The 12,316-nt window shown below is 41.7% G+C and overlaps 1 protein-coding gene across 3 annotated transcripts in view; it reads left to right on the top strand.

Annotated features, from left to right (window-relative positions):
- PAG1 (phosphoprotein membrane anchor with glycosphingolipid microdomains 1) overlaps positions 1-12,316 on the top strand; it is a 140,840-nt gene that overhangs the window by 32,716 nt on the left and 95,808 nt on the right. For 2 of the 3 annotated variants that reach the window (XM_023584817.3, XM_004479104.5), the window contains exon 2: positions 11,004-11,073. The exons of the other annotated variant lie outside the window; for it this stretch is intronic. The gene's annotated coding sequence lies outside the window, so the exon portion shown is untranslated. The remainder of the gene's footprint in view (positions 1-11,003; positions 11,074-12,316) is intronic. 3 annotated transcript variants of the gene reach the window in all.

Below are 12,316 nucleotides of genomic sequence, written 5' to 3'. Positions count from 1 at the left end.
ATACTAAGAGGAAATACTTCTTTTGTATCTGCTTTTCTAACCAAGCATTCAAGATGTTTTCAATTTTAAAGCTCATGGTCCCTTGTTTCTCTGCCAAGGCCCAATTGAGTGTCTCTCTAATTCTCTTAGTTTCAGTGTGAAATCTTTGATCTAATAGGAAATGGAAATAAAGACTTTCACAGAAGGGGAATTTACCATGAGGAAAGAATTAATGTTACTTATATTGATTATATTTTGTAGTAGTTAGCACATTTTTCTTTACAGAGTAGACATTCAGATATGAACTGATTATCTTCAGTATTGAACTCCTAGGTAATTCAATATTGTGTCTGAGGATAATGGGATTGCAAACTATATTACAATTAGAAGTTTTTGTTGTTGTTTTCTGATCAAGAAGTAGGTGGCCCAGAGGCTGTGTTGTTTGCATGCATTGTGTTGGGATTGAGGAATGACTGAAAATTCCATGGATATGAGAACTTTCCTGGCTGGGCCAGTGACTAGTAAGGAAGAGGCTTCTTGTTTGGCTTCCATACTTAATGGCAGAAATTAGCATTAGAAGATAAGGGAGGGGGGTTGGGGGGTGGGGGGGGGTTGGGGGTTGGTAAGTAGGTGAAGTAATGGGAAGGCTGCTTGGGATCAAATCTGAAGACTACCTGCCGTACCTTCCCCTGGTCATCCATGTTCATTCCAAGAGAAGGTTTAGGAGACTGAGTCCTGGCAAGTTTCACCGGCTCAGGGGTCAACGACTTCTTAGTTTGTGATACCACTTTGGGCAGGACTTCAGCATTTGCAGGAAAGAAGGAAGATCATGGAGAAGAGAGTGAAAGAATGTGACGTGTAGAGTAAAGGTTGAGAGGATAAAACCTTGTACTCTGGAGACCGACTATCTGTATTTAGTTCTGCCCCCACCAGTTTACTAGCTGTGTGACCTTGGGCAATAATTAACATCTATCTGACCATCTCCTCATGTGTAAATGGATTTAATAATAGCCTTTATCTCATTGGGTTGCTGTTACAGGAAAATGTATGGCCTAGTGAGTGGTATGTTGTAAGCGTGCTATCCATGTGTGCCGCTGTCAGGAGGGACGCTCAAAGGGCAGGACGCAGACTTTGCTCTCTTCTGCTCTGAAAGGCAATGTTTCCTTTCATAAGTAGCAACATCTCTGCATTGTACATTTTATTTTTCTTCTTTGTCAGTTGCTCTTTTTATTCTTTACCTACAAGGTCACCTGAAACAGCCTTTCTTTTAGTGTAAGGAGTCAAGAGCTTGGGAAGTATTTGAGGAAAAATAAGGAAAGATGAAGAAAAGCAGCCCAGGCTGCATGTGTGTTTGGGACTCTTGTGAATGCATCGGTGCCCTCAGACATCCCTTTAGAGACTTGCTGCCACTCTTCTATTTTCAGGTTCATTCTGTGCACCACACTCAAATGTCTGCTTATTTCAAGATTTAGATATTTACTGTTATCATCTGTGGTGATAAGGTAGGATCAGGAGTGAGGAGGAGGCAAGAGGCAGCAGAGAGAAACCTTCCCACCCTTGCTCTTCCCAGCTCCCTCACCCCTCTTCACCATCTCCCACCTCAGAGACAAAGTCAGCAATTGCTGAAGGAATAGGAAAGAGGGAGAGAAAGTCATGAAGAATAAAGGGCAGGCAGACCTCGGCACACCACCCTAACCCATGATCTCAAAAGCCCTTTACCTTCCTCTCGTTCCTGTTCTCGGTCCCAATCCTCCCTTTGGCCACTTGGATGCCTCTTCCCACAATCCACTCTGCTCCCTCTCCTTGCCTAAATCCAGAGCATAGGCCAGAGGCTGGGTGAGCAGCTCCCTCAAGAAAGAAATTTCATCTTGTTCAATTTTAGCATTACTGTGTCCTCTGCATTGACTGGCCCCCAGGAATCAAGCCAAGTGGATGGAATTGGATCAATGAAACCCCTTGGGAGTCAGGACTGAACTATAAAGTGCTTTTCCTTAAAGAATCATTGGTATAAATGTGCTAAGCAAACCTCCTGACATGCAGAAATGGGAAAAATACACAAGGTGTCTAAAAGAAATGCTGGTGTTGAAAGAAGGAACTGGGTTCAGACTACTCAGTTGCCTATTTTTTCTTATCAAGAGAAGGTGGCTTACACTTTTAATCTGTTTAATAAAATCAATGCAAAAATATTTAGATCTATTATTAAGATACTTTAAAAACAAATATTTTAAAAAGAATTGAGGACACAGCAGACAAAGGGGTGGGGGAAGGGGAGAGAAATAAATAAAAATTTAAAAATCTTTAAAAAAAATAAATAAAAAGAATTGAGATCAGTCAATGCCATTGTAATTTGAAGGTTTTTCTTCCTCAGCCCTTGGAAAAGAGGGATAGGAGTTAAGATTTTTTCCACCAGGGCCAAAGTTCTTCCTAATAACACTTTTAAGTCACGAATGGGTGCATTCTGAAAATAAGCAGATATTTATTGGGTTTGGTGTAGACTCAAAGAATAATATTTAAGAAGAAGTAATCCTGAAGGAGCAAGAGGTTGTGCCGAACGTTGGAGCTGGGAGGTCTGAATTCCAATTCAGGATCTGTAACCACGTACAAGTTCCTGAGTCCCCTCTTTCCTCCTCTCTAAAAAGAAGCAGTTGAACTGGATGGTCTCTCAGGCTGTGCTGCTCTCACTTTAAGCTGCGTACAAACTACCTGGGCAACCTGCTAAGCTGCAGATTCTGATTCAGGCTGTCTGGGGTGGGGCCTGAGGTTTGCGTCTCTAACACGCATCCAGGTGATGTTGATGTTGCTGATCCACAGGCCACTTCCTTTTTAGCAAGCTCTGCATGTTCTCTAAGCTCAAGCGCCACTAACTCTACAGTTCCATGAAAAGTGTGATCATCTGACATCTTAGAAAAAACAGGGAGGTTTTTGAAACCTGCCTGCCATAGAAGTAGTTCCCATTTTTCTTAATCATCTTCATCAAAAATCCCTTATGTGCCCAATTATGCATCACAGTTTCACATGCTTTACAAAAAGAACTAAATAGATTCGGTCCCTGCCTTATAAAACTTGACAACCTAAGACAGATCAGGAAATAGGCAGAGAGACAGTAATAAATATCACGGCAATGATAAAAACTGAGTGATAAATGTTCACCCACATACAAAGCACATTAAAATGAAAAGGATCTGTATTTAACACGTGCTTTAGTATATTTATTTTCTTGCAACTTTTGTTCTTTTTACGATCTGGGAAACTGAAAAGGTTACCCTAAAATGTTTGTTAAAAAACAAGAGGTTTCTGTTTCTGTTTTACAGTTGGGAGTTGGGGAATGGGCAGGTCAGTTTCTGAAACTACTTTTTGTTATTGTTGGGTGTATTTTGGCCTCACCCAATTCAGAAGAAGTGTTTTATGAGCCCCACACCTAACTGACCCTGCCTGCCACGTGCAGGTGCCTGGGCCTGAGTCTGTCTTGCTTATCACTGAGCATGTGCACTCAGGTCCCTGAGCCCCAGCGGTTTTTGCCCAAGGGTTTGTAGGCCCATGAGGTCATTCTTACACCATCTTGGGACACCGAACAGGCAGGGTTGGACATTGTTATCTCTGAATCGTGGGTGGTTAAGTGATGCAGAGAAGGAAACTGGTGTGTTGGAAGTCTCATGGTAATTGGCTCACACAGGAAATTCCTGAATGTTTGGATTGAGTTCTCTTTCTTCTGTACACACTTGCACTTGCTGAACTTACATGAAGGCTGGCTGCCATGGATGCAAGAACCAGACAAGTGGCCACTGCTAGCATTTTCTCCTGGCAGTGGAGCAGGTTCTTTTCCTGGAACCCAGGCCACCCACCGACTGGAGATTCCATTCAAGCACCCATGGTGATCAGCTAGTTTATTCTACCTATATCTCAGTGTGGCAGAGGAGTGCCAGGTTGGCTTAGTTCATGGATTTGGAAAAACTGGCCACATCTAACCAAGGGTCTCTGTATCAAATATTTACCAATAATGGGATTAAAGTCTGTTGGTTTACACTTTCTTGATTCAGGTAGGCACATAGAATATTTAGTTGCAATTGTGTATGCATAGGGATGTAAAGATGCAGAGAAAATTCAATATGGCCATGTACTTAGACTACAGTTGTGTGTTGTCTAAAATGGTGCTAGAAGGTAAGATGCCGTTTTAGTATCAGATACATACTTGGGTTTAAAACTTGGCTGCCCCACTCACTGGTTGTGTTATTAACCACTCTTAAGCCTCAGTTTCCTCATCTGTAGAACTGAGGTGGTAATAGTATGGACCCCATAAACCTCTTGTGAGGTTAGAAGAGATAAGGATACATGGAATGTGTTGCACAGTGTCTGTAAAGAGGAAGGACCCATATAGCTGGCAATTACTACTAATCATAAAAAAATATTACAAGTGGTAGCATCTGAAGTCATTTGAGTTTTGAAAGAGAATTTGGTATCTTTATATTATTTCATGTGAATATTTGTACAGGAGTTTGTATCTGAGTTAATACAAATGTCACTCTCTGTTTATTAGGAATAAATCTGTTATTGAGGCAAAGCCTGCATTAATTAGGCTCAACTTCATCTTTCATTCTTTAATGTCTTACACAGCTGTTGTTTTCCTTGTTTTAGAAAATTAACTATAAAGAGTGAGGGCAGTCTACTGAAATTAAAGAAGATACAAAATCCTGAGTAATTAGTATAGCAGGAAGCTAAATTTAAAAGCCCCAGATGGCAATACGATGTGCTTTGCGTTTGTGCCTTGCAATAGATCTGTATGGACACACGAAGTTACGCAGACTGGGTTGAGGGCACCAAGTGTTTGGCTGTCCCTTCCCAGGCAAACAAGAGGGTGGTTGCTGGCCCCCCGCTAGGAGTAGGGCACCTGGAGCCTGGGCTCAGAAAAGAAGGGGGTTGGCATTAGCCCACAGACAAAGGTGGGAGCAGGAGCCAGGCACTTGGAGGGGTAGTGGTCCTTGATAAAACGGAATTGAAAGCCTGCCCAGCTCTACTGTAAAGCCGCAGGACAGGGCGAGTGCCCGAAGCAGCTGGGCAGAAACCTAAGAAACCAAAATGAGCTGTTTAAAGTGGAGACTGGGAAGCAGCGCCCCAAGGAAGTCCCTAATTAGAAACCTATTCAAAAAGATCTTTTTACAGGGTGTCTGTGGCTTCTGTTGAGTAGAGATTGAATCAGCATGGCTCAGACATAACAGTAGCATAAACCAGTTCTTCCCCCAATTTGATGTGCTTGTGAATCACCTGGGGAATCTTGTAAAAATGCAGATTCTGATTCACAAGCTCTGGGGTTGAGCCCAAGATCCTGCAGTTCTAAGAAGCTCCTAGGAATTGCTGAGGCTGCTGGTCCAGGGACCACACTTGGAATAGTGACGGTCGAACCCACTCACTATTCAAGTTTCCGTCCTCTCTGATCAGCACCTCCTGACTTTCCAGTTCACCTCTCTGGTACTTGAAATCCACCCATTCTTGGACTTCTCTGGTGCCTCCCATCTATTGATCCTATTAATTTTCAGTCTGTCACCCTCCCCACCACCATCAGTTTTCTTTTTCTAGTTACCCAGCTTAGATTCCTTGATCTACCTTTGTAGTCATTCCTTTCAAACACACTCAGGTTCTTTGCTGCTTTCTCTTTTTCTCATTTAACGGGCAAAACCCCAACCCTGCATAAACAAACTCTCTACCTACTCCTTACCATCACCTATGCTGGTGAATGTGGCTGAAGGAATACAACCCACTCTGCAGACTGGTCTCTCTTTTTTTTAAAAAAAGATACATAGATCACAAAATGTTACATTAAAATATATGAGGTTCCCATATACCCGACTCCCCACCCACCCCCACTCCTCCCACATCAACCACCTCTTTCATCAGGGTGGTATATTCGTTGCATTTGATGAGTACATTTCAGAACACTGCTATACCACGTGGATTTTAGTTGACTGGTCTCTTTAAATGCATGACCTTAACTTCACGTAGTCTTTAGGCTGCTGGTTCAGTTCCGCCAAGCACGACTTCATACTCTGCTTCCTTCTTAACTTACAATATCTCTTTCTCCATCCACGTTTTCAGCTGATAACCTATTTTCTTCTGATGTATCATGACTTAGACCAGAACTTCCTCCTGCTCCCTCTCCTGTCTTTCTCACATGTCTGCGTTGGGTTGGGTGGCGCCATCTTGACGGTCACATGGATGGGCCAGGATGGTGGGTCCTGTCTGACCTCACCTCCCGCTGTTCCCTAGAGTCTGCCCCATCCTGGCCCCCCAGATCCCCACGGTCTGCCTCTCTCCACCTTCAGGTGTCTGCGCAACTAACATTTTCTCAGTGAGACCTTTCCTGACTTCTCTACTTATAATAATGCCTAACCCCAGGCAGCCCCACCCCCAAACTGGCTTCGTGTTTTCTTCAGGGATGATCACTGAGTTTTGCTCATTGGTTGGTTTGTCTCTCTCTCCCACTTTCACTAGAAAGGTCCACGAGGGCCAAGAGTTTTGTCAGTTTTGGCCAATATTAAAACCCTACCTGGAGTACTGTCCAGCACATGGAGACTCAAATATTTTAATCTATACTGGAATGGATTTTTGAACATATTAGAATGGAATCAGAAAAAGAAAGGAAATATACGTATTAATATATATATATATATATATATATATATATATATATATATGTATGTATGTATTTATAAAGCTACTCTGGTCCTTTTTTAATAGATGGGGCTAAGGGAAATCCCTGTTTGGGGACCCTTTGGGCCTAAACATACTGAATTTAATATAGGTTGCTGAGTTCCCCACACCCTTTGGAGATCAACTGGGAAAATGTTGTGACCAATATGCCCTGTCCCCTCTCTCATTAAACTCCTGAGAGTGCAGTAGCAAAGCCAGGATTTAACCACCCACAATGCGCTGGACTCAGAGCATTGTCATCTCCATGGAGGACACTGGCAAAAAGCAGTAGCCAGTTTTCTTTTACAATAGTTAAAGATAAATGTGCCAATTCACTGTGATTTTAACAAAGGGGATATTTTAGCTATTCGTCTGATTCCAGTGGGCCTATCGTTAGGAAAATGACCATATGGCTTTGAGTTGGTAAAGCAAATATACCTGCAGCTGTCACAAAATGGAGGTGTTTTCCGTGAGAAAGTAGAGTGCTGCTTATTCGCAAAGATGAAAAGTTAGGCTTTTAGTCCATTGGAGGTGAAGAAAAGCATATAAATGTCTGTATTAAGTTTTAGCAATATTTATTTTTATTTTATTCTGAAGAGTTTTGGTTTTGATAACATTGTCAGTCTTCACTAAGTAGCTGCCTCTCAAAATTTTGAGCAAGGGAAGCAGATGTAGCTCAGCAGTTGAGCACCTGCTTCCCATGTACGAGGTCCTGGTTTCAATCCCTGGTACCTCCTAAACTATACTGCTAATAATAAAAAGTGGTTTTGAAAAAAAAAAGATTTTGAGTAAGCTTTGATTTAAGGGGGAAGGACAGTGCTTTGTGAGAGTTAAATAAGATAAAATAGGACTGATCTTGCACACAGCTGAGAATACAGCAGGTACTCAAAATGTGTCTCTTCCTCTTTCCACCCGATTTTTGCCTTTCTGGTGTTCCCAGCCACACTGCTGTCTTTCTGCATAATAAGGAAGTTAGGCTATATATATTATTGTGCTTTAATAAATCAGCATTTGTTTTAGAACAGTGATTCTCTGTGGGGAATCATTTTCCCCTTCAGGGGATGGATGTTTGGCAAAGTCTGGAAACATTTTTGGTTGTCACAACTTTGGGGGAGATGCTAGCACCCCACAGCAAAGAACTATGCAGCTCCACAAACTAGCAGTGCCAAGGCTCAGAGACCCTGATTTAGAGCATTTGCCTTACACTGGTATTTACAATGTAAGGAAGGAGAAGATTGAGGAGGCTGTGACAGACCGAGGGCACAGTGTGTGCACAAGAGGCTGGGACAAGTTGGAGATACTCTTCGTAAGTATACTTCAGACAGCTTCTAGCTTAAACCAAGTGCTTTATTAGATATTTATTTCTCATTAATTGTTTGGACTCTAAAAAAGCAATGTGGTAGAAGCATGGAGAACTCAGGGCTGGGGGTGAGGGTGATGCAAGACGACACTAGCTGGAGAGCCCTAAGAAGCGGGCCCTCCAAATGCAAACAATCGTGTTCTTTTCTGTACGGTCTTCCTAACGTGTAACTACTTCTAGTATTCCTTGTGTACTTGTGTGTCTCTGTACGATGCTTATTGGCAACTCCATCTTCCAAACTGGGTCCTGTCATCTTTGCCTTTGTACCCCTGTCCATCATGTAGAAGGGTATCCAGAAGTGTTCATTAAACAGATTGAATAGTGTTTTAAACGCCATCAGAGACAACTCAAAAAATTGCAATTTCTCCACTTTTGAACAGGTCCTCTTCCCAAATACTTGTTTCTGATTCAGTTGTTTGGAGCTTGAAATGCATCTTTCCTGTTTTGTGAATGGCATGCTTCATGCTGGTGTGAAAACCTTCCGGAACCCACTGTGTTCCTGAGCTGTGGCACTTAGTGGTTCAGGATGGGTGATTTCCCACAAAAGGCAAAGAGGAGAGAATTTTCCTTGCCTTTCTTTATTGCAAGTGGGCTCTTGGCAAGTATGATCTTTCCTATCTTCCTGTCTCCTGACGTGTAACTCTCCTTCACCTTCTAATATACTTTTCTCTGGAGATCACGTCCGAGAGGATTTTAGACCAGTGTGGGCAGGGCTGAGATGAGGGTGAGGGCTCTCGTCTGAAGGCGTCTGGTGAGTCTGACACTGGAAGCCATGAAGTGGCCATCACCTTATTTGCTGTCACCTTTACCGATTCCCTTAGATCTCTCGCTAGCATTGTTTTCCTTTTTGTGTCTTTCTAAGAAAGAGCTCTCTCCTTTCCCTTTAAATGCTGCAAAAAATGTCAGTTAACTTGCTGGAAACTTTTCTAAAGAAAATTCTATCTGGCTGTTGAATCACTCTTTTACTAACAGTGTTCTTTTTCTTCTACTTAGTATATTTTTAAATAGCTTGTTAGATCCACACTTCAACAAAAGCAGTATTTTAGATTTAAAATTACACTTCTCGGTGGTGGACTTGGCCCAGTGGTTAGGGCGTCCGCCTACCACATGGGAGGTCCACGGTTCAAACCCCGGGCCTCCTTGACCCGTGTGGAGCTGGCCCATGCGCAGTGCTGATGCGCGCAAGGAGTGCCCTGCCATGCAGGGGTGTCCCCCGCGTAGGGGAGCCCCACGCACAAGGAGAGCGCCCTGTAAGGAGAGCTGCCCAGCGCCAAAGAAAGTGCAGCCTGCCCAGGAATGGTGCCGCCCACACAGAGAGCTGACACACAAGATGATGCAACAAAAAGAAACACAGATTTCGGTGCCACTGACAACAACAGAAGCGGACAAAGAAGATGCAGCAAATGGACACAGAGAACAGACAACCGGGGTGGGGGGGTAAGGGGAGAGAAATAAATAATATAAATAATAAAATAAAATAAAATTACATTTCTCAAACTTGAAGCTCACATCCTCTTGGAGAAAGTCATCTTTATAGATGATATAGCTTTATTTTAAGTGTAAATAGAGAAGCCATGCTAACAAAAAAGAGTTGAACAGAGTTTCACTATTAAGAAGACTGAATTATGTATGTGAATGTGGTTAAAAGGACAAATTTCAGGATATATATATATGTTACTAGAGTGAAATTTTAAAAAACCATTGGACTGTACAAAACAATCAGTAACCCCTATTGTAAACAATGGACTATATAGATAATAGTAAAATTATAGTAAATAGTACAATTATAAAACTATTCTTTCATGAATTATAACAAATATACTACACTAATGTGAGGTGTTAATAATAGGGCAGTAAATGGGAACTCTGAATTTTATGTATCTTAAACATGACCTTTCTATAAATCTGTAACTTCTCTAATAAAAAAATATCATATTTCAAGATGCATATATAGAGTAATATGGCTAAAGCTATTATAACAATTATCTTATGATTCTGTACCGTTTGTTTCCACCATCTTTTTTTTCTGGCAAGACTGTATCTTTTTGAAGCATTAGATTTTTTTTACTTATTTATTTTTTAGGAGGCACTGAGAACCAAACCTGGAACCTCCTATGTGGGAAGCAGGTGCTCAACCGCTTGAGCCTCATCCCCTCTCCTTGTTTTTATTTTAATCCTCGGTAACTTGAACAACATGGAGGGCACTGTCCATTTTTGGGGTGTGCAGTTGCAGTGCCAATACCAAGAGGTATAATGAGGCAAGGAGTAAAAAACAAACATGGGAATAATTAATTATTAATCACTGAGCACATCTGTGATAAATGCCATCATATTTGTTTTTTGACATCTATAAAATTTGGGATAATATATATTTGGGATGAATATTTTAAGAGCAAGTTTTAATGTTTGCTTTTTAAAATTCTTTTTTATCTAGTATTAAAATACTAAAGGTCAACTAAACAGTTGTTTGTCAGTTGCTTTAATTATTGTCCAAAACTTTAACAAGGAAATGAAATGAAAAAATAATCATTTTACCCTTAGTTATTACTTTTTTTTTTTTTTATTTCTCTTCCTCCCCCCCCTCCCGTGTCGTCTGTTCTCTCTGCACATTTGCTGTGTGCTTTTCTGTGTTCACTTCTATCCTTATCAGCGGCACCGGGAATCTGTGTTTCTTTTTGTTGCACCATCTTGCTGTGTCAGTGTGTCTCCATTCCTGGGCAGGCTGCACTTTCTTTTGCACTGGGCGGCTCTCCATACGGGGTGCACTCCTTGTGCGTGGGGCTCCCCTATGTGGGGGACACCCCTGCGTGGCACGGCACTCCTTGTGCACATCAGCACTGTGCATGGGCCAGCTCCACACAGGTCAAGGAGGCCCGGGGTTTACACCGCAGACCTCCCATGTGGTAGACGGACACCCTAACCTCTGGGCCAAGTCCACAAGTTCAGAATTTTGAAGTTGTTTCCTCTTGTGTTTCCATTCCAGAAAACCCGAGGTCATTCCCCTGTTTCATCAGCAGGACGCAACTCCAGAGTTGGGAAAGAGTGATTTCAAGGTATTCACTTTCGTGGTATATTCTGTTACCGCTCATTTACGCTTGCATTTAGCTTATCTTTCTGTACAGGCATCAATACTTTACTTGGGGACCGAGTTGTAGGTCTCCAGAAACACAGCTTCCAAGCCGAAAAATCTCAAGGATATTGGCTAACCTGATTTTGAATTTAGCATTTGTGCTGTAGAGACTGAGACATCAGTGCAGGTGCCTCCTGTGACTTGGTGTTTCCCTCAGTCAGTGGTGGCCACAGCCCTACTTCTGTCTTGTACTGCCTATGTGAAACTGAGCAAAGTACCTGTCCCCCTTAATCTCTCTTCTCCTTTGCAGGATGGTGCTGACCATTGGGTAGCCTCATACGGGTGATGGAGAGATTTAATGGGGTAAGGCTGTTAAGTCCCTAGCATGGTGCTTGCCACCACCAACAAAAAGTGATTACATGAGGCTGCTATTACTGTTATAATTAGTGGCATTAGTAATCCCATTTAGTGATGATAGTAAAGCTATATCAAAATTTCCTGAATTGAACTGCCATTGTTTTTATTAAGTGCTTTCATTTTCTTGACAGTTTTTACAAATTTTATTTTTATCTAAATGAATTTTTGTTTTCCTGATGCCCAAATACTTACTTCCACTTGTTGACCTTTCCTTTTTCATGTGAATCTGCATGTTGTAATGTATGGTAAGAATGAATGTAAAGGCTGTGGCAACTGTAATTAATTTTTGTAAAGGGCTGGTCACATGTGGATCTGGTTGATGAATGCATTTGGAATTATTTTAGTCACCAATTTACCTTGTCAGACATTTAGATGTAAACACCAAAAGAAGCATTTTGTCAACACAAATCATCTGTGAACAGAGCCAAGTCCAGAAAAATCATCCAACCTAAATGAAAGACAAGTTAACACCAAGGCATTCTGTATTTGTATTTAGCAATTAGTTTATTATGCAGTTATCCGTTGTTATAATGAATCCTCAGACTTTGAAGTGTCACGTCCACCCATTTAAAAGATTTACAAGTCTCAAGTGCTGTGACCTGAATGCCCCATATCCATTATACATCACTCCTTAATTCCTCTGTGACTGGAAAGGAAGTCCATCTGGCCTGAATTTTCAGTCTCTTCACGGAAGGAATCTTATAAAATAGGGCACTGTCTTTTAATTAATTCTTTCCTTCAATTTGTTAAGAAATACTTTCTTGTGCCAGAAAAACCCTTCCCTCTTAGGAGAGCAGGGATCTGTTTCA

This window comes from Dasypus novemcinctus, chromosome 14 (assembly GCF_030445035.2).
Source record: "Dasypus novemcinctus isolate mDasNov1 chromosome 14, mDasNov1.1.hap2, whole genome shotgun sequence".
NCBI lineage: Eukaryota > Metazoa > Chordata > Mammalia > Cingulata > Dasypodidae > Dasypus > Dasypus novemcinctus.
This window is presented reverse-complemented; position numbering and strand designations above follow the sequence as displayed.